Raw genomic sequence first — 23,354 nt, forward strand, 5'->3', positions numbered from 1 at the left:
GGCAGCAGCAAGTTCACAAGAGCACTGGGCAACAGGTGAGCTGGGCGGCTGTCGCCGCTTCTCCCGGCGGCGGAGGCGCTTCGGCGGGCCGCTCTGGCGGGCCCGCTGTTGGCGGCGGCGGTGGGAACGAGCTCGAGCGAGCGATAGAGCGAGTCCTAAAACAACGTCTAGAGCCATTAGAATTAATAATTGCAGAGCTTAAACGCGAAAATGCGCTCCTTAGAGAGGAGAATATCAAATTGAAAGGCGAGGCTCCACAACCGCAGCAACCATCGCAACGTCAAACGACGATGCCGCCGACCTCAGCGCCTCGATCACCGACTCCATCACGGCCTGAGCCGGCCGGGATGGACACGGACAACGAGGGCAGCTCGAGGGAGACGGCGGATGAACGCGATGATCGACCAGTTACCGCGAAAAGGATCGCACTAGATCCCGCAAGACCCGACAGCAAACAGGGATGCGGCCGTTATGAGAAACTACAGAAACGTGTGGACAATATTGAGAAGAGCCTCGAGGAACGTTTTACAACACAGACGGCTCTTATGAACGAAATGTTCAATACCGCGCTAGCTAAGCTCTCTGACCAAATAACACAAATGTTCGCCGCGCACTTGGTGCGCATAGACGACATAGAAACGAGGCTGTCGCCAGCTGCAGGCAGACCAATCAGAACAATGAGCAAGCCATACGCTAGACAGCAACAACACAATCAGCAGCAGCAAAACACGCTCACAGACGTAGAGACGCAACCGCAGCTGCAACCGCAGCAGCAACCAAGTCGCCTCGATAGTGACGGGTTAAATTAAATACAGGCATCACCATGGCTACACACGCAACGAAGCACACTAACACTGGGAAACAACAATACACAATCTGGCAGTGGAACTGCCGGGGCTACAGGAGGAAGCGGGGGAATCTCCAGCAATTCATACGCAGCCGCGAGACAAAACCAGACGTGATCCTTTTACAGGAGACAAACCATCCGGTTAAACTAGCTGGCTACAAAGCCATAGACGCGACCGCGACGGAGAGCAGGCAAAGAAGGAAACGGGCTACACCCCGCGTGGCGGGCGGCGCTGGGCCGGGGGCGATGGTGCCGCGCCGGCCGTCTCCCCCGCCACGCCCGTTGCCGGTCGCCGCCGTGCTCGTTCGGCGTAATGTCACTGTGGCGCAGCGAGAACTTGCCTGCGTAAATATCCCTCACGTGTTCGTAGAATTAATCCCTAAGAGCGGCCGAGGACTATTCGTCCTTAACGTGTATAGTAAACCCACGCTGCAGCACAGATTCGGGGACCTACTGCGGGCCGCGCGCGCGGCTTCCGGCGGCGAGCCTCTACTTGTTGCGGGCGACTTTAACGCGCCCCACGGAGCCTGGGGCTACACCCGAGAAACACCCAAGGGCAAACACCTTTGGGAAGACTCGCAAGACCAAAGGCTTGCACTGATCGCGAATCCCGCCGATCCTACACGCAGAGGAAACAGCGTGAGTGCCGATACGTTACCAGACCTTGCGTTTGTTTCAAATGTAACAACAGCGCACTGGCAAAACACGCAGGAAGATTTGGGGAGCGACCATGCGCTGATTGAGATAACGATAGGCACGGGCCCGAGCGGTCGTGGTACTTACCCTGAGGGCAAAGGTCGTAAGCTCAAGCTCGTGAAGTGGGACACGTTCCGCAAGAAACGAAAAGAAGCGGGGCGAGGCGATAAGCCGATTACGGACATAGACGAGTGGACCGAGATGCTCAGAAGGGACGTAGGTGCAGCAACGAGCGAGGTTCCGCCCGAGGCGAACCTCGAAATAATTGACAGCAGGCTCCTACACATGTGGGAAGCAAAGCGAGCCCTCCTAAAGAGATGGAAATGCCAAAGACATAATAAGGCGTTGCGCAAACGCATAGCGGAGTTAGACAGAGACATCGAAGAACACGCACTTCAGGTATGCAGGGCACATTGGGAAGACACGTGCAACGGCCTCGAGAGGCAGATGACCGGGGCGAGCGCTTGGCGCCTTTTTAGACACCTATTAGATCCGGAGGAGACTCGGGCCGCTCAAGGCCACAAGACTCGTAGACTCCTAAGAGATTATAAAGGCGATAACTTCCTTGACGCCATACGTGACCGTTACTTTAAGAAAGCCGAAAGCATCCAGTACGCTGAGTACGACGGCGTCACAAACAAGAAACTGGACGCGGAATTTAGCGAATCGGAAATTCGGTTAGTCCTGGTTGAACTCAACACTCGATCGGCGCCCGGCCCGGACCGGGTTACCAACAAGACTCTCCGAAACCTAGACGACGAGTCAATCTCCCGACTCGCGGCCTACGTCAATGAGTGCTGGCGAGAGGGTTCCCTTCCCGAAGCGTGTAAACGGGCCCGCGTTATCATGATTCCTAAACCTGGCAAGCAAGTTACGCTCGATAATCTAAGACCGATTTCGCTTACGTCTTGCGTCGGCAAAGTCATGGAACACGCAGTTCTCACCCGCGTGACCGACTTTCTCGAAGATCATGACGCGTTCCCGCACACCATGCTAGGATTCCGCCGCAACCTCTCCGCACAGGACGTATTGCTTCAACTTAAACACCAGATCGTAGACGACACTACCAGCTCCACTAAGGCAATTCTAGGCTTAGATATTAAAAAGGCCTTTGACAGTGTTAAGCACGAAGCGATCTTAAAAACAATTAGAACATTAGGATTAGGCCAAAAAATGTATAATTACGTTAGAGACTTCCTCACGGGCAGGCGCGCATGCGTCGTCGTCGGTGACGAGGAATCACCGGAATTTCAGACGGGTCCGTGCGGCACGCCGCAAGGATCCGTCATATCACCATTACTCTTTAATTTAGTTCTACTTGGTCTACCCGAGAAATTAACAGAAATAGAAGGATTACATCACAGTCTCTACGCGGATGACATCACCCTCTGGGTTCCCGGAGGGGGATGTGACGGTCACGTTGAGCGAACGCTACAGGCAGGAGTAGATGCGGTTCAGAATTACTTGCGTGGAACGGGCCTCGAGTGCTCGGCTACGAAGTCCGAACTCTTACTCTACAAACCCACAAGGAGAGGTCGTAAAACCCTGCGCGAACAGGAACGGGAATATTCCAAAATACGCATTACATTGGCAGATGGTACTCCCGTACCGCACGTAGAGAAAATTAGAATCCTAGGGTTACACCTGCAGGCAAACGGCCATAACGGAGAGACGGTGCGAATACTTCGTCGTTCGGTAGATGACACCATCCGACTCTTACGTCGCATCACGAACAGACGCAATGGTATGCGTGAAGAGTGCGCGATCCGTCTCGTGCAGGCGTACGCGATAAGCCGCATAACGTATGTTGCCCCCTACCTGAGGTGGATCGGGTCCGAAAAAAACAAAGTCGAATGCATGATGCGAAAGGCTTTCAAGAGGGCGGTCGGCGTTCCACTCAACGCGAGCACCGACAAGTTTCTAGAGCTCGGAGTTCACAACTCTCTCAACGAGTTAATCGAGGCGCACGACATTGCGCAATACGAACGATTATCCAGGTCAAAGGCAGGTCGATGCATCCTCGAGTCGCTCAGCATCGCGTACCACACTCAGCATGGAGAAAAGATGGCGGTTCCCGCCTCTGTTCGCGACCGCCTGATCATCCCGCCGCTTCCCAAGAACATGCACCCGACGCACCACGCCGGGAGACGCAACAAACGAGCAAGCGACCTTGAGAAGAAGTTTGGTAACAGCAACGAGGCGGTGTACGTAGACGCGGCGCGATATGGAGGAGGGAGAAGCGCGCACGCGATAGCGGTTGTAGACCGCTCGAGTAGGTGCCTCGCGAGCGCCACGGTGACCACGGGACACACGGAAGCGGCCGAAGAAGCCGCGATAGCCCTAGCGCTCGTCGCGGTGCCGAACGCTGCGATCGTGATCAGCGACTCGCAGGCGGCAATCCGCGGCTTCGCGCGCGGTCGTGTCTCGCGGGAAGCGGCCCGCATACTCCAAATTTCTGACGACGGCGACTCGTCATCGCCCTCGCAACCCCAAAATTCTACGGTCTTCCTCCTCTGGACCCCGGCACACACCGATGTTCCGCTAGCGGGAAACGAGGCGGCCCACGCCACGGCTCGAGGTCTCACACGCCGAGCCGCCGCTGATTATGTGGCCGCCTCCGCCCCCGAGAGCGGGGCATCGGATCTGCCGGATCGGGACACTACAACAGAAACACAGCAACAAGAAACACACTGGGCGTGGGGCGATCGCCTAACCACGTTCAGAGACCTCACCCAACACTACAGACTCGAAAGACGCAGATTCCCGCCACCACACGATAAACTGAACAGGAACGACGCCGTGACGTTACGCTTGCTCCAGACACACACCTACCCTAGCCCCGCTATCTTACACCACTGCTATCCGCGTTTGTACCCAACAGACGCGTGTAAAACATGCGGACGCAGAGCAACGCTGCGACACATGCTCTGGGAGTGTACCGGCAACAACGGTAATCAAAGCCGCTCCGTTGGCGACGCGTCCATAATCGCGGCTGTTGCCAGAGTAGAAGGCTCGAGCTCCGTTCTTCCCGACGCCGCCCCGGATGCGGGAGCCGCCGGGGACCTTCTCCGTAGGCGTCGCCGCCGCTGGGAGGCGGCTATCAGAAGTTCAGAGCTGGCAGACCAGCTCTGGGCCGTCCGGCAAGCCGAAGATGCCGCTCGAGTCCAAGAACTTCGAGCCGTCACCTGAGGCCACCACATCAAGAACTGCCGGACTATTCTTTACTAAAGTTTCTTCTTCTTCTATTACAAATTATTTCTCACCTGTGTGCACTGCGAAACGATATATATTTCTGAAACCATTTTTTTCTGCAGAGTACATGTACTGAAAAGCCGTATTAGATAAATTTTCAGCTTCTTCTGGAAGCGAGTTTCCTTAAAAAGAAATCCAGTTAGTTTTGCTCTTTTTTAACAGCCCATAATGTAACTTAAAATGGTTAATAATCAAGGAATGTAATTTTTGCTTTAAGGCCGCTCTTCATTCCCTTCATAAAAATTAGTTCTCTCATAATTAGGGAATAGTTTTATTTGGGCTATGCTTTTTATGACACAGAGTTCGGTGCCTTACACCGAAATTCCCACAGTGCGTACGGTAGTAAAACAAAAACAAAAATTCGCCAGACATATTTTGTGGAACGATTGTAGCGACCATCCGTCAATTAGTTGTCCCCGCAGTGGGAGTCATTGCCCTCTTGCTCCAAAAATTCGTTTTGCCTCGCTGTGGGGGTCATTCCTCCGTGCTCTGTCCTAGATGGAAAGCGGCTGCCCTACTGGGGCGCCATCACTGCCACTCAGCAAAGCTGCTTTTACTTTTGAATAAAGCCGGTCCGTTCTCAAGTCGTCAAAATGTGTATGCCTTGCCTCTACCGAACCGAGCTCCAGACAAGTGGTGATCCAGGATATCTACGTTTTTTTTTTCCTCCAACACTTTCGCAACCAGTTATCTCATGCGGGTGACAAGCGTAATCGCGCTTTGGTCTAATGCAGCCTGCGCTGTTCCTGCAACTCCGTCACCATCACAACCATCATAAAAAAAGTGGTCACCTACAGGCACTGGAAATTCTGGTCCATACCCTGAACCGATAAATGCAGCAGGACTGATCTGCTCTCAGCGCAGATTGGTCTTTCAAGACCTAGCGCGCCAAATTCTCCACTCTACAGAGACTGCTCCGGATTTGGCAAAGCCGAGCTCTAGATACGCAACTACCTCAGCCGAAACTGTTACGATGCAAAAAGATAGCGCCCGGTTGATGAACTTGAAAGTGCGAGGAGGGCTGCTTGTAAAATGGCTGTGGTTGTAGCACTTGACAGCCGGAGCAATCACTGATGTCTGCTGTCCTATCTTGTGTCGTTCTTAGTTATTTATTTTGTAACGATTAGTAACCACTTTTTAAGTTATTATACGTAAGGTAGATACGTCCGCTTAAATTAGATTTGAAAAATTCAATTTCAGTCTCATTGATCCTATCTTTTTCCTGCTTGGAATCGACTCCACCAAATTCGAAGAAAGAAAAGTGTAACAGGAGGCGGCTACAGATTTCAGAAGTTATGTCGGCTCTGAACTGATTTACGTGAGAGCAGCATTCTCCCACAGTGAAGACTACAAAGTTACTTTTTGCTTGCCTTCTTCGTGAGATATCTAATAGCACTCGCGCACTAAGGTAGATGGGCAAGAAGCGAACTATGACAGAGATCTGGTGGTTAATTCGTAGAATAATGTACTACATTTTATTGGGAATTTGGAAAAGTGAAATATTTGTAACAGTTTTTATACCTATCTATAAATTATATTTGAAATCAAATACATTAGGAAGAAAAGTGTAGTTTAGGTAAGGAAGCGTAGAAGTAAGCTTTTTTATGATGTACGCAACTTCCTTTCCGTGTGGCATGGTAATTCAATGTGGGTAATTCGAAGTACCCCAACATGCTTAAAACTCTAACACTTCTCATGTTATAGTAGCTGAGATTTACTTCCGTGCTTCAGGGAACATAATTTTGAAATTGTATTGCAAATGGAATAGGCTATTTTTTTCAGGTATTTGCTTATTTTACTACTTAACTATATTTAAACAGAAAACAGGTCCTCTGTGGTAGACCAGTTGGGACGTGCAAAAAGAACTGTCTTTCAGGTTCGACTGCGGTGCCACGGGAAGACTGGCACGGTTAAAGGCGGCACCATTGCGCAGCATACTCGGGAGCGCGGTCGGGCCCGATTGGGTACCAAGTACACAACGCACGGTGACAACAACCGTGGACCGTATGGCTGGCATCGCATGTCGCCCCACGCAGTTTCTTGTAAGGAAGTAAAATAACAATTTATTTATAACAATACATGAGTCCCTGGTTGGCCCATTTACCAACCTTGTATAGACCGTTTTTTCGAAGGCACCACCATATTGCTAGGCAGTGGCGCCACTTATGGGCAGTTGACATGCTGGCTTGGGCGAGCGCTCCGTTTTGCATGGCAGGTATACGCTCGCCCGTAGTTTCTGGCGTTTGTTTTCGCACTCGTGCACTTTATTAGGTATGACGTGGCATCTACGAGGAAAGCGGTTCGTTTAAGTCGGCATGACCGGTCTTTGTGCTAGCATTGAGGCGGGCGGAGCTCGCTACGCGATGTGTGCACGCATGATGTTTGAGCCTACAATCAGCCTCCGAGATCAGTTGTGTACTTCTGAAAGTTGCACTCACTAATGTGACTTTATTGCAGTATTATCCTGTAGTTATAAGCTGCAGTTTAGGAGCAATGAAACATACGCGACGATCGCAACTGCATGGGTTCTATTTTGCTACGATAGAAGCTGTGCTATTATATTTTGACAATGGTTCAAACTGTTAGACCTTATGCTGAACTATCTGTGTATGTGTCAAGATTTAGGAATTAGTTACTAATGGTTACAGTATGAATAAGTAAGAAATATGCAACATAGAATAGAAAAATTTTGCGATTGGTTCCGCTGTCAAATGTTCCAACCGCAGCCGTTTCCATGCAGTCCTCCACGCACTTTATATTTCGTCAAACAAGCGCTTTATTTTTGCATCGCAACAGTTGCAGGAGTGGCAGTTACAGATCTAGAACTTGGCTTGGCTAACTCTTGTGCAGTCTCTGCAGAGAAGAGAATTTTGTTTGCCAGTTCTTGAAAACAATTCTGCGGTAAGTGCTGAGCAGTACGCCTGCAGTTTGCGCTTGTGGGTAGAGACCAAAATTTCCTGCACCTATAGGTGGTCGCTTTATTTTGTTTTTATTAAGGCCGTTATTCCTCCTCACTAACACCTGAAGAAGTTCGAATCGTTGTAAGGAAAATATTTCTTTTAAATATTATGACGATGGTGAGCTCGACATTGACTTCCTCCCGTGCACTGCATCTCCTGGCTTCGAGTGGCGCCTGGCACCAGCAAAACATGCCGAGAACGACTGGGGCTATACTAAACTAAGCACAACCAAATTATTGAAGGCCCACTAAGCTTTAACAAAGACACTCTCACCAGGACAGGAATTGGCCTCCCTAGTGCAGTGTTCGGCCTCTACCTCTCTCGTGATTCCTACAATGAACACATGGCCCTAAGTCCCCAACAGCTTCGGACCACCTCACCAAGGCAGCGGTCAGATATGTAACGCAACAGAGGGTGCTAATAATCTCTGGATCTGAACAGGCTGCCAATAAAAACTGACCTTTCAATCTTTACCAACCGAACGCCATCGAGTGCCGCTAGCTTAGCAGGACTGTTTGTGCAACAACCAGACATTGTTTTGGATATCATAGTCCTTAGTGAGATTAGATGAACTGGAGAGGCTTATACATTGCTGACTCACGGCCATGTCCTCTGCTATGAATTCCTATATACGCTCTGCTATATGCTCCCAGATAAGAAGCAATATGGTGTGGGATTGCTAATTCACATGGACATAGCAGGCAACATTCCCGAATTGTACAGCATTAGTGAGAGGGTCGCAGTAGTCGTTATCAAACTTAATACCATGCATAGAATAAAGGTGGTTCAAGCCTACGCTCCAAGATCCACTCACGATGAAAGTGAAATAGATCAGCTACTGAAGATGTTGAATTAGCGATGACAAAAGTGCAAACTCAGTATACTGTAGGAATGGGCGACTCTAATGCAAAAGTGGGGAAAAGGCAGGCTGGTGAACAAGAAATAGTCAACTACGGCGTCGATTCTAGGAACGCTAGAGGAGAGATGCTGGTAAATTCGCAGAAAGGAATAAGCTTCGAATAATGAACACCTTTTTCAGAAAGCATCGCAACAGAAAGTGGACCTGGAAAAGCCTTAATGGTGAAACAAGAAATGAAATTGACATCATACTTTTCGCTGATCCCATCATAGTGCCGGATGTAGAAGTGATAGGTAGGGTAAAGTACAGTGATCATAGGATAGTGATAGCAAGGATTTACCTAAATTTGAAGAGAGAAAAAGTAAAATTGGTCAGAAAGAATCAGGTCAACCTAGAGGCAGTAAGGGTAAAAGCGGACAAATTCAGGCTGGTAAGTGCAAACAAATATGCAGCCTTAGAACAGAGAGATGAAGATGACATAGAGACCATAATGGATGAAACCGTTACTAGGCTAGCTTCAGTGGCAGCAGTTGAAGTGGGAGGCCAGGCACCAATACAAGCATTTGGCAAGCTCTCTCAAGTAACAATGGACCTTATGAAGAAACGACAGAGAATGAATGTGTCCAACTCAATAGATAAGAAAGAATTCGCGGAACTGTCACAACTGATCAAAAAGAAAAAAATGAGGAATATTCAATATTGTAACGTGAGAAAAACTGAAGAAGCCCTAAAAATGGACAGAGCTCTAAAATAGTGAGAAGGGAACTTGGCATAGGACAAACCAAGATGTATGCACTGAAAGATAATCAGCGTAATATTGTCAGCAATCTCTAATGCATAGTAAAAGCAAAGGAAGAATTGTATACTGACCTGTACAGTACCCAGAGAAGCCACGATACCTGCATTCGAAGCAGGAATGAAAAGGTGGCAGAGTCTCCTCCTTTTAGAAAGCGATGAGGTCAGAAGGGCCATGCAAGAAATGAGACGGGGAAAAGTGGTGTGAGGAGATAGAATAATAGTCGATGGAGGATCAAATCAAATAATCAAAGATGGAGGAGACATAATGGTTGAAAAACTGGCGACTCTCTATACTAAGTGTAAAGCAACATCAAGGGTCCCAGAAAACTGGAAGAATGCAAACATTATACTAATCCACACAAACAGATACGTTAACGATTTGAAAAATTAAGGGCCCATTAGCTTACCAACGGTATTATATAAAATGTTCACCAATATTATTTGCAATAGAATAAGGGCAACACTGGACTTAAGTCAAGCAAGGGAACACGCTGGCTTGAGGAAGGGATACTCTACAATGGATCCCACCTATCTCATTTATGACGTAATCAAGAAATCCTCAGAGTACAATCAGCCTCTCTATACGGCTTTTATAGATTACGAAAAGGCATTTGATTCAGCAGAGATAAGAGCAGTCTAGGAGGCATTAGGTAATTGAATAGTGCAGGCCACTTACCTATATATCTTGGAAAATATCTACAGAGGTTCCACTGCTAGTTTAGTTCTACAGAAGAAAAGTAAGGAGATACCTATGAACAAAGGGGCCAGAGAAGGAGACACAATCTCTCCAATGCTATTCACTGCCTGCTTGGAAGAAATATTTAATCTACTAAACTGGGAAGGTCTAGGAGTTGGGATCAACGGCGAATATGTCAGTAACTTTCGGGTTGCTGATGACATTCTTCTATTCAGCAAAACCAGACGAGTTACAACAAATGATTGAGGGCCTTAACAGAGAGAGTGTAAGAGTGGGGCTGCAGATGAAGATGCAGAAGACAAAGTTAATCATGAGTAGCCGGGCTAAGGAACAAGAATTCTGAACCGTCAGTCAGCCTCTAAAGTCTGTCAAGGAGTACGTTTACCTAGATCAATTATCACAGAAAACCCTCACTATGACAAGGAAATTCACAGATCAATAAAAATGCGCTGGAGTGCATACTGCAGACATTGTCAGCTCCTGACTAGAAGCTCACCATTATCATTGAAAACGAAGATTAACCGTCAGTGCATTTTACTGGTGCTGACCTATGGGGCAGAAACTTGGAGACTGGCCAAGAAGCTTGAGAACAAGTTGGGAACCGCGCAAAGAGCGATCGAACGAAGAATTCTTAGCCAAATGTTAAGAGACAGAATGAGAGCGGTTTGGATCAGAGAGCAATTGGTATATCCCATGTTCTAATTTACATTAAGAGAAAAACATTGCGCAATGCAGGTCATGTAATGCGTGGGTTAGATAACTGGTGGACCATGAGGGTTACACAATGGATGCCAAGAGAAAGGAAGAGCATCAATTTCGGGTAAAGACTAGGTGGGGCAGTGAAATTAGGAAAGCCGTGGGTGTTAGTTGGAATCGGTTGGCGCAGGACAGAGGTAATTAGAGACCTTCGTCCTACAGTGGGCATAAATTACGCTGCTGATGATGATGATGGTAATGACAGATGCGGAAACGGCCGCGCAAGCCGCAGAGGATCAAATCGTGATTAAGGTAGTCAGCCGCATGCGGTGGCTGGTTCCGGAAGCGCTGCAGTCTTTTAGCCTATGAATGTCGCAAGTGTGGGCTCTCTAACGCGGTCATATTCCAGGTCACAGAAATGCACAACGGAGACAATTTAATAAGAGCACCCTGCGGTACCGTATAATTAGTGAAGCTGCCACGTCATTTCCATCACTCCAACAGCAACTTCATACATTAGGCCAAGCTTTCTTCTGTGAGATATACGTAACTAAACTTGTTTTTTATGGGCTTGAGACAATACATGAAAAATAATAGACGGAATCTAGTGCGCTTTATACTTCTTTTTTTCAATTGACGAGTACCGTATCTGCGCCCCCACGCGCGCTACCGCCTACTGCGTTTTTACCCTGCATTGTCATCTCGATCGCCGTGTGCTTTTAGCATACCACAATCGATATGACTACAATAGAGTTATTTTTTAATTTTCCACCCTGCATGCTAGCTTCAACTGAAACTGTAGCTCCTGCGTGCTTAAGGCATTTGACACGACCACACGTCGAACCCTCGACCTTTTGTGGGAGTCATACCCACGACCTGTGGTGTTCATTTGGACGAAGTTTATTACTGCACCATTAATTGGGATACAGGTAGTTAAGGCACTCGTGCCCACGAGCTTTAGTGGGAGGCAAACCCACTTGTTTTGGAGGGAGTCGAAACTACTACGATTCGTGTTAAGGTAAATATAGTTAAGGTGCAGTTATTTAAAATTTAGTTGATTAAGGCGCTCGAACTCACGGGCGTTGGTGGGATATGAACACACGAGCATTGGTCACAATTGAAGCGAAGGTATGGGAGGTACATTAATTAAGGAATAGTTATTTATAGCATTGGAACGGACGACGTTTGGGATTAATTAACGCGAAGCTAAATCAAGACGATAGAAAGAGTATCTAGGCAACATGCAGTGCATGGTCACAATGCTTTCGCATTCATCCACTCAGGTATAACCATGTGTTCCTTGACTATTTTATCATTGCGCGTGGCCCAGTCGTAAGCCTCGTTTTTCCCTTTCAGCATGCTTTATTGCGCACTGTTATATACTACCCTGAACTATGTGACACCAACCAGAGCTGCATACATCAAGTTAGAATGCTATGCATTGCTATGGGAGACAGCAACCGCGAAGGTAGCTGTTGCTGGGGCAAGCCGGTCCAGGTTGACGTATAGTTCAACGACTCAAGCAATCGTCCGTACGCTAGACTTACCCTCGCGGTTGCCTGCTGCCCCAGAGCGGGAGAGACGTCCTTTGTTGCCGTTCCTTTCCGGTCCGCATGTGCAAGCGGCCGATAGTTTACTTCGTGGGATATCAATAGGTATGTACAGGTCTTAGCATTAAAGCGCTTGCGGTAACACTTATAAGGCCTACTGGAATGTATTCATAGGACAACCCTCCTCCTTCGCATGTGCAGGCTCAATGGTATGAGTGCAGGTCGCAAGAAATCTCGTTAGGTTGCTTGAATGCATAGTGTAGCGGCACACGAAGCACAGAAGACGAGGACATGGCGCTACTAACTCTCTGGGTTTTTGCACGTGATCGATATATACCGATTGTTTTTCCCGTCATGAAAAATGACTAACAGGCCGCCTAGGGCTGTAACGTATTTCTACTCAATGAACTGAATTGTTCAATCTGGCGGATTACTTGCTCAAGTAATCAGAATGCATAAAAGATTATTTAACAAAAAAACCGCTTAATAATTTTTTAAATAGTTACTAAGGCACTTATTGTAATATAGATATTCTAGTTGTTCAGCTCGCACTGCGCATTCACTTGGAAGGAATTTCCGGAAGAACACAAATTTTGATATATTCATTACCAAATTGCGCGGTGCAAACACGTGCTACAATTCCAAAATCGCAGTATGTGACTTTAAAGGGACAATTAGAAATCTAATTAGGGATTTTTTGCAGCGTACGCTTCGAGAGGCTCATTCCAATAGCCGTTCCGGTTGGCGATGGCGTCCACCGTCGCGTATGCCGGTGTCCGGTGTACGCCACAGCTATCGCCTAGCGTGCGACATGTCATGCAATCTCACAGGCGCGTAGCGTAGCGTCGATACGTGCTCACTTTACATTGCAGTTACATACTGTGGTTCGTATAAACACGTCCTTGTCCAAGTGATTCGTGTTTTAATAATTCGCGCTCGCGCCCGCTTAGCTTTCACATATGGACGATGGCTCTGTTGAAAGGGAGGATCGTGCCGTGCGTGCTGCCGAAAATGAAGCACGACAGCTAATACGCCAGCAATGTTACGTGCCTCCAGAGAAAATATGGCTCAGTTGCTTCGCTGCGAAGACCCTCGTTAGCGTGCAGCAGAAAATGAGGCCCGGAAGAGTCGCCGCGCAGGGCCTCATCTTGCGTGCAGACGAAAATCAAACCTGGGCGCTTCGCCGTATATGATAGCCGTCAAAGTAGACGTAATGCAGGGGCTTGTCTGTGGTCCTGTCGGAAGCATCGGGCACAGTGTGGTAGACCAGTCGGGATGTGCAAGAACTGTCTTTCATGTTCGACTGTGGCGCCACGGGAAGACTGGCGCGGTTAAAGGCGGCACCATTGTGCAGCATACTCGGGAGCGCGGCCGGGCCCGGGTGGGTAGCAGGTACACAATGCACGGTGACCACAACCGTGGACAGTATGGCTGGCATCGCATGTCGCAACACACAGTTTCCTGTAAGGAAGGAAACTAACAATTTATTTATAACAATTCATGAGTCTCTGGTTGGCCCATTTACCAACCTTGTATAGACCGTTTTTTCATGGGCACCACCATATTCGCTACGCAGTGGCGCCATTATTGGGCAGTTGACATGCTGGCTAGGGCGAGCGCTCCGTTTTGCATTGCTGGTATACGCTCGCCCGTAGTTTCCGGTGTTTGTTTTCGCGCTCGTGCATTCTATTACGTATGACGTGGCATCTACGTGGAAAGCGGCTCTGGGAGACGTACAGAAGTTGTTTAAGTGGGCATGACCGGTCTTTCTGCTGGCATTAAGGCGGACGGAGCTCGCTACGCCATGTGTGCGCGCATGTTTGAGCCTACAATGAACCTCGGAGATCAGCTGTGTATTTCTGAAAGTTGCACTCACTTACGCGACCTTATTGCAGTATTATCCTCTATTTGTAAGCTGCAATTTAGGAACAATGCAACATACACGATGATCGTAACCGAGTGAGTACTATTCCGCTACGATAGAAGCTGTGCTGTTGGACTTTGACAACCGTTCAAACTGTTAGCTGCAGATTACGTTGCATGACTATTTGGTTCGGTGGATGAAGTTTCCGACCAAGAATAAAATAATCTTGGTTAGTACTAACAGCCTACATTACAGTGTGAACTATACTTCTACAGCAAAGCGATCGTTTACGAAGCGCGCGAACGTCCTAAGCAGTGGTAAGTGCCGGATTACACGTGTCTTTATTCTATATAGCGGATAGTACAAGCATGCGGCATCAATGTTTATAGATCTATAAATGTTGTGCGATGGGACTATGCGGGGTCGTATTGCGGGGTTGGCCTGCTTTCTCTTTCTTTTTCTATAAAGAGAATGATAACCGATGTGTTTTTTTCGTTGTGATGGTTTCTATGTCTAAGACGCACTCACGCGTGTTACGGAAATTTTGACATCCAAAATAGCCATCGTGGTTCTAAGAAGGTGGTTCTAAGAAAATCGTGGTTCTAAGAAGGTAACAATGTTCTGGTGACTTGGTAGAAAAAAAAATTTTGTTTTGAGAAATTCTCTTTCCCATAAAGGCAACATGAAGTATAATGTAGTTGAGCCGCGAGACTTGGCTTTATATTCGCTACTATAAGAACATGTGCATAAATACCTTCTGTAGCGGTGCGACCATCGTCTCTAGAGCCGGTGAAGGACAAGACGGCTCACGCGCGCGTAGCGCGAAAATAGGAGAGGCTAGTGGCGCTCCACCTAAGCGGCCGCGGTGTCGGCAGCTCCCGAGATCTCGCAGCACCATGACTGACCAGTCTCAATAAAAGGTAGCCACGGCGGCTACCTCCTTGGCCGGCTCCCGCACCTTCCGTTCTTGCATGTAAAGTTTCAAGAAGTGCATGTCATGAAACTTTTCGACAGCAACATATAAGGAAATATACCAATACCCCGAAGCCTATGAAGGAGGAGAAAATGAGGGTTTGAAACAGAAGGACGGGGTCAGACGGCGGCAATACCCCTGCGAAACATAGTATAAAGACGAAAAGAAGGATGCTGGGTCCATCGATGGCAGCGAGCCGAGGAAGAGAGCGACGTCATGCCATTCGCCACAAGATCGACATAGGATAGGCTCCATTACAAGGCTAACTACTGCGGGCATTCTGCTCCTCACACCTTGAAGTACACCAAATGTGTAGAAAACATATACAAATGTGCGCTTCATAGTCCATGTCGCTTCTTGCAATGTGGAACCCTTTGTGCAGCGTAAGCGCTGCTTGGCGCATCGTCACCGTTCACGCGTGTTGATGAGTTTCAATGAGGTGGCGACTATGCGCGCTTTCTCACCGTAAAGCGAGGCAGTCGAGAGACCCCGCCCTAACGTGTCAAGCTTTCTTCCTATGAACGACCGCTTCAGTCGTCTTTAATGCTTCGCTTTTCCGCCACAGTTGTACGGGCTTCGAACAGCCGTAAGGACCGCAGATACAGGGAAAACTGCATATAAAAACGTGTAAAGAGCAAATTTGCAACCGTAAGACTGTTTCTCACGGTTTTCTTATGATATTCATTAGATCCGCCTCAGTCTTTCGTCTGTTTTTGCGATCTGCCCCAATATATTCTGCATTTGTGCTAATGCAGTTCCCTCAGACCTCATTCCGGGCTACGTTATGGAAAGACGTGAGACTAGGCGTACAGAAACCTGAGTCACCACCTCTGACTGTACTTGGCTCCTACTTAACAGAGACTTGCTCGTACTGGAAAAAAAGTCAAGTCAGAAGCCACTTCACGATTGCTACTGACAGTAATGCGACTCTCATTCGAGAAATGCAGCAACACACCGTATTGGTGAACTCCTATTTTTTTTTATTTGTAGTGGTCATACTGAGATGAGCGAGTTGTAGTGCGGTCAAATGGCACAAGAAGGCACGTAATGAATGCACTCGCGTAGGTTTTTCTTCGGGTCCATGTTCCTCGTCTGCGTAACAAATCATTCGTTTCAAGATGAATAACCAGTAGGCCCACATCGCTACTGTATCATTCTGAAACTTCCATTGCTTGGGCTATATGCGACAGACCCGGTCATCCGCGTCGGCCCACTTTCCTATGGCGCTCACTTGCCAAGGTTTCCCATAAGAATGCTGGCATGACGACGGCGCAGTGACGACTATGGAATAACCAAGAAGGAATGACGTCGATGAAACGACAGAAGTGCTATGGCGACAACGGCGTGGCGAATGATAAGATGGTTCTGCACTGATGACGATGATAGAACGAACACCGCGTTACGGTGACTGAATGAGTAGAATGGGATGACGACGAGTATACGACGGAGCTGGAATGACGACGATGGCACGAAGTAGACGACATGACGACGGCGCAATGACAACGGATACATGAGAGCGACTGCCTGACCACGCAATGATGAGAATGACATGGGAACAGCGGCATAATCACGAATGAATGATGTCATCATGATTGCGACAAAAAGACAAAGAAAAAATGGCGTCGATGGAACGATGAAGGCGGTGTGATGACCACCATGTGCACATGCGTGTCACCGGTGGCCCGTGCTGGCAAACAACTTGGGCCACTGGGCTGGAGTAAAAACAAAGATAGATAGATAGATAGATAGATAGATAGATAGATAGATAGATAGATAGATAGATAGATAGATAGATAGATAGATAGATAGATAGATAGATAGATAGACAGATAGATAGATAGATAGATAGATAGATAGATAGATAGATAGATAGATAGATAGATAGATAGATAGATAGATAGATAGATAGATAGATAGATAGATAGATAGATAGATAGATAGATCTGATCTACGAAAACAAGGCTAATTGTAATAAAGAGAAAAGTATGAAGTTGCAGAGATACGATGGTCAGCGTTGGACATGACACTTGCGAAGGATGCAAAATGGCGCACATTTGTGTTAACACCCTTCACTTTCGTGTTTCATTTATATTGCGGTCTGTTTTTGTTACTCTTTTCTTGCGCTCTTATGGAGTTCCTGCCTCCTGGTATTCGTATGCACTTATGAATGTCATGCCCCTCTTTTTTGTTCTCCGAGTTCTTCCCAACGGGAAGTTCTTCCCAAGGGAACTTCCCAACGAGTAATCGCCGACGACAGTTATCCTAGAATTGTTCGTAAAAACAAATTTGTTCCACATCTCATTGCGGCGGGAAGATGGGTTCGAGCGATGTTATTTGTAGTTTTTTTGGGTTGCTGTCCCAAAGAAACAAAAAGAAATGATTGAATCTTACAATATATGGGAGTGCCATTGTTTCATGAAATGTGAAATATATAGTTACGTGACTAATAATGCCAGCTAAAAGTTACGGATTTAGCGATATTTACAGCGCGTGTATTTCTAATTTCGACATGCAGGTGTAATGAGATGCTGTTTTGATTATGTTTTACCATCACAATGTATCACTTTTCACTTCTTGTACTGTGGAAGCGTGAAATTTTCACGACATTATTCTGCAGCATGTCTACCGGTGACTTACAGTATGTGATCCAACTTGCCAAATTCGTTCGGTGTGGCCTCCTTTTGCTAGTTCCCGAATGCCACTGTCTTGGGCGAGTGTGTCAAGCTGCCGGAAACCAGGCTGTCTGAGTTAAGAGAGTAAGCATTGCTCATAAGCATTGCACGAACTGCCACATTGTAATCCTGGAAGCATTTTCAGCATTCAGTGCACAGGTATAGCTCAAATTTTTCTCCCAGAGGACTTCATTTCATTTCATTTATTTACCTTAAAAGACCCCACTAGGGGGTATTACATAAGGGGTGGGTGTACATAAAAATATAACACTCAAATTTGTGACAACAGGTACTCAGTCACATTGGTAGAAAAAGATGATGGACAGGTGAGAACGACGATATTGCGAGGAAGGCTGTTCCAGTCTTTGGCTGCACGAGGAAAAAAAGATGCTGAAAAATTAACAGTTCTTGTACGTGTACGGGAAACTTGCAGTTGGTGACCAGTGCGAGGAGATATGTATGCGGGTGGTGTTATGTAAGGGGCACTGTTAAGTGATGAATGGTAAAGCTTTTAAAATAGACAAAGTGTTGCTATGCGTCGGCGGAGGGATAAAGCTTGCAGCCCAGATTCCGCTTTGAGGGCGGTAACACTGACTTTGTGAGAATAAGATGAGTGAATGAATCTGGCGGCACGATTTTGTACCAACATCTGCTCGACAGCCGATAACGTCCCACACGCCCCGGTATGCCCTAGAACACCAGGGTAAAGAAACATAGCGCTTCCCACTGCCACAACCTCAGATAAGTGCGAGAGAAACGTATGAGTGGCACCGCAACCAGATAAATACATATCCGCACTTACGCTGAAAACATGCCATCCCCCCCCCCCCTGCCGTTTTCCGTTTGGTGTAAGCCAGCAAACATTTGCCCACAACACGTGGCAGTGAGTTTTCAGGCCGCCCAAAATTAATACGCCTCATCTCCGGCGCAAAGACCTGGCTCGCCAGCGAGTACAATGAGGCCGAATTGGCCCTCCACGACCAAGCACGGCACGCTGCTGAGGCCAGTGGAGCCTTCGACTAGGGGCCCTATCCACATACTTCTCCAACCCTTTCCGTATGCAATACACGTTTTTCAATCAATCCATATTCAGTTAACTGCAGGAGAGGGAGGAGGGGCCGGGGCGACCACGAAAGGGTGTACACAATGATGACGCGAAGAACGCGATGTGTCGCAACCTCGGAAACGCGTTGGCCATTCATACAAATGAGATGTTGTGACATAGGGTCTTGAAACCCTACCAGTTAGGTCATCATGGCATTTGTAATGCTCCCAAGTTGGGCTGTCCTTAGTCGGGAGGCAGGATAACGTCTCGGTCACATAGTCCTGAATTAAGAGACAGCAGAAGAAGCTAATGAGGTGAGAAAAAGATGGCCCAATAAGCAAATAGCAACCATGAGAGTCGAGGTATCAGCCACCACCAGCGAAAGCTAATAAAGACACTTTCTTTCTTTAAGCGACTTAATAAGGCCGGCAAGGTAGAATACGCTAAGAAAAGATTTTTCTTCTTTTTGCTTCAATCATTTGCATTCGGTGAACCTTATTACAGTGCAATAAGCAAGAGAAATACGGTGATCACAGAAGCTCTATATTTTCTGACCCGCAATCATGCGCAGAAAAAGATAATGAGGCCCGAGAAAGTACAAGGGGAATTATTTGTTACGTTTATTTGCAACGCAGCTATAATAGGGCAAATGAATATTAAATGGATGAGTTCTTGCGAGATATTCGACTGCTGCTCAAAATTCAACTGGCTGATCAGCGATGCGTCGAAGGCATAGTATTGCTTTCAGATTTATGGAATATTGTGAGATGTCCAGGACACAAGGCGGCTTCATTCTGCCTTCGATATTCTCCATTCTCCGTTGTCCTAGAGACAATGAAGGACATATTACTAGAATTCCCCGCGTACCGCGACTAGAGACAATTTCTTGAGCAACAAATGGACATGATTTACCAGGAACCGTTAACGTTACAGAGCATCTTAGGTCCAATGCCCGGCCCTTCAACACTGCCACGGGTTTCGGATTTATTGCTCAGATACCTGTCAGAAATTGGTCTAATAGGAAAGCTTTAAAGATTGCACACTTCATATACAAAAGCCTAAATTTACCCTCCATGTCACCTGTAAATATTAGTATCAGGTCCACTCAGGCATTTCATATTTGTTTTTATTCTCTTTTTCTCCCACTCTCCTCTGGAATCTTTTAATCCCATTCCCCATGCCTATACAGAGTAGCATGCCAGCGGGTATATACGCGCCAGCAAAATTTTCTGTTTTTCTAATAAGCAGCCTCTCTCTCTCTCTCTCTCGCTCACTCGCTCTCTGTCTCTCTCTCTCTCTCTCTCTCACCATTTACAAACCTGAATTTGTTTAATGATGGGATAGGATAGGATAGGACAGGATACACTTTATTGCTCTAATTTATAGAGTCATTCTGCGGTCAGACCGAGTGCATCCGTTTTCTTCTTGTCGATGGTGACTCCCGTCTCGCAGGGTTGGCGCCCCTATTCTAGGGCACCACTGAGCATGGGTGCTCGTCGGGCATGGTGTACCAGCCCACGTTGGAGACATGGGTTGCCGCTGGAGAGCACACTCCCCAACAGCTCCGCACTCGGATTTTCTATATTGTGGAATGTTTTGTTTTGCTGCATTCCCACGTGATATGAGTGAGTGAGTGAGTGAGTGAGTGAGTGAGTGAGTGAGTGAGTGAGTGAGTGAGTGAGTGAGTGAGTGAGTGAGTGAGTGGGTGAGTGAGTGAGTGAGTGAGTGAGTGAGTGAGTGAGTGAGTGAGTGAGTGAGTGAGTGAGTGAGCGAGTGAGTGAGTGAGTGAGTGAGTGAGTGAGTGAGTGAGTGAGTGAGTGAGTGAGTGAGTGAGTGAGTGAGTGAGTGAATAAACTTTATTGTAGGTCCGGCGAGGACGTGAACTCGTCGCGCACCCGGCTAGTCCCACATCGGGACCGGCAGGTCTATAGCCCACCGGCCCGGTCGCGGGCACGCCGGACGGCCAGGATTTGCTTTTCTAGAGCGGGGCTACGCAAAAGCGAGTCCCACTCCTCCTTGATGAAATTGGGGTATGTCGACCCGCACTCCCAGAGCATGTGACGTAGAGTGGAGGTCTGGCCGCAGGACGGGCAGGCGTCGTCGCGATACACGTCGGGGTAAGCCTCTTGGAGAGCGGACAGACACGGATATGTGCTGGTCTGTAGGAGCCTAAGCGAAACGGCTTGCGCCCTATTCAACTTGGGGTGAGGGCGTGGAAAGACTCTTCTGGACATGTAGAAATATTTAATAATCTCGTTGTGAGTAGCGGGAGCGTCCCTGTGACCGTAGAGAGAAGGGGAGTCAGTGCTCCTTCTAGAGGAAGCGCGGTCGGTGAGGTCACACGCAGCCTGATGGGCAGACTCATTGAGGTTCGGGGGAGCACTCTCGACTGATCCTACGTGAGCGGGAAACCAGTGAATTGAACGGTTTGTGAGAGCATGTGGACTCGAGCCGCTAAGAAGACAAACAGCTTCCTTGGCGATGCAACCCTTTTGAAAAGCCCTAACTGCCGTTTTGGAATCAATCACTATAGATTTCGGACCTACGACCGTCTAGCAGGGCGAGGGCGATGGCGACTTGCTCGGCGACTCCGGGGTCTGAAGTGCGAATCGAGGCGCTATTGGAAATGTTTCCGCTCGAGTCGACCACAACGACGGCAAAGGTCTTCCCGTCACTGTAAGCGTCGACGAAGCTTGCGCTAATGTCATGTCGCTTGATCTGTTTGAGGATGGCTGCTGCTCTGGCCTTGCGTCTGCCCTCGTTGTGGACGGGATGGACGTTTCGGGGCACAGGGGGCACTACGAACTTGTCTCGAATGCACCTAGGGATCGGGGTACTGACCATCGAGAATTCCGCAGGGTGGTAACCCAGCTCTTCGAGGATGCGTTTACCTGCCGCTGTGGTGGCCAGGCGACTGACCCACGTGATATGACCCACGTGATATGATAAAGGGTGGGTTTTGAGCCACACCATGGGCATAATGCTCCTAAGTATTACTGTTGTGTGTCTGCAGTTTGTGTCTGAGTGGAAATTATTCAAAAGAGCTCTGAATAAGTATTACGAGTTCATGTTACATTCTTTGATTACGTGCATGCGCAGTAAGGTTAAGACTGCACTATTTTTAGCTTAGTACAAAGATAGCTAGCAAGCAGATAGGCAGTGGTATTCTTCCCAGAAGCCCAAGTTAAAGCTACAAAACCAGCGAGTGCATATTGAACCTATTGTTGGACTTGAGTCCTGGTTGAAGTTTCAATATAAGCGCCACCACAGTGGCCCTGATGCGGCAAATGCATGTGGGTAATGCTGCTGCTTTCAGGGAACAAGAAATATATGCCTACGTTTCCATTCTACGGATTACTCTACTGTCTTCATCACGCAGGTGATGTCGAAAAAGGCATGTGCAGTGCCGTATACGATAGGACGGCGATGGCAGTGCCTTGCACAGCGAGGCGTGACGGGGCGGATGAAAGATGAATGAGAGAGACGAGTCGACCGTCAGGATTGCTATGGAGAAATCTTGCTATCAGCAAAGAGCTGGAACGTGGAGCGCCTAAGAAGCAGTGCTGCAGAGATGGTAGCATTATCCGCATCTCAGATACACGTGCTTTTGTGATGTGCCTCGTTCACTTGGGACTTCTCTGTGGCATGCAGCTTAATAGGAAGCCAAGAAGAATAGTAATAGCAATAGGAAGACAACAAAACGAAAGAAAAACTATGTACATGAAGAACACCTCTAGGGAGGGATCGCCTTACGATCGCGGCGTTCCTTTTATTAGCATCGCTTGTAGCAATGATTTGGCTCGTTGCAAGCCGATGCCTCAGGAGTGGATCTTCAGTTGCAATCTCGCGTTTTTGTTACACCAGAGAGATTCTTATGGTTATCCTGTGTTCAGGTTGCACGAATGCACTGTTTCAGTAGGCACTCGTGAGGAATGCCTCGTATTGGACTTCTAGCTTAAGAACATGTTCGTGCGTACACACTGAAAAGGATTTGTCGAAAAAAGACGTAATATGTCAATTTCAATTACAGACGTTTCCTTTTACTGTTTTCTGTTTCTTATTGTGTCAGTAGTTACACTAACTTCATCTATTTGTGGCTTGTGCGACATTTTACAGAACATTTTTTTAATTCATTGCTCCGTTACGGAAATAAATGTTTTCACTCCTATCCGGTCTGCCGCTTTTCTGGAGTACGAAAAAGTAAAAGGCTGGGATGCGGTCGTGATAGGTCATACAAAGGCCACATATAATATTTACCATGCGACAAGACATCTGGCACTAATCGACGCTTGGAAATAACGTCAACTTTACCAATATATGTGCCCATGCACCGACTGGCACGACTCACCCGAAGAGCAGCTCTACCTTTTTCCGAAGTGAAGACCAGTTACCTCGGGCGTATGAGAATTACGTAAATGGTGAATCTGCTGACAATGGGGAATAGA

This window comes from Dermacentor albipictus, chromosome 2 (assembly GCF_038994185.2).
Source record: "Dermacentor albipictus isolate Rhodes 1998 colony chromosome 2, USDA_Dalb.pri_finalv2, whole genome shotgun sequence".
Classification (NCBI taxonomy): domain Eukaryota; kingdom Metazoa; phylum Arthropoda; class Arachnida; order Ixodida; family Ixodidae; genus Dermacentor; species Dermacentor albipictus.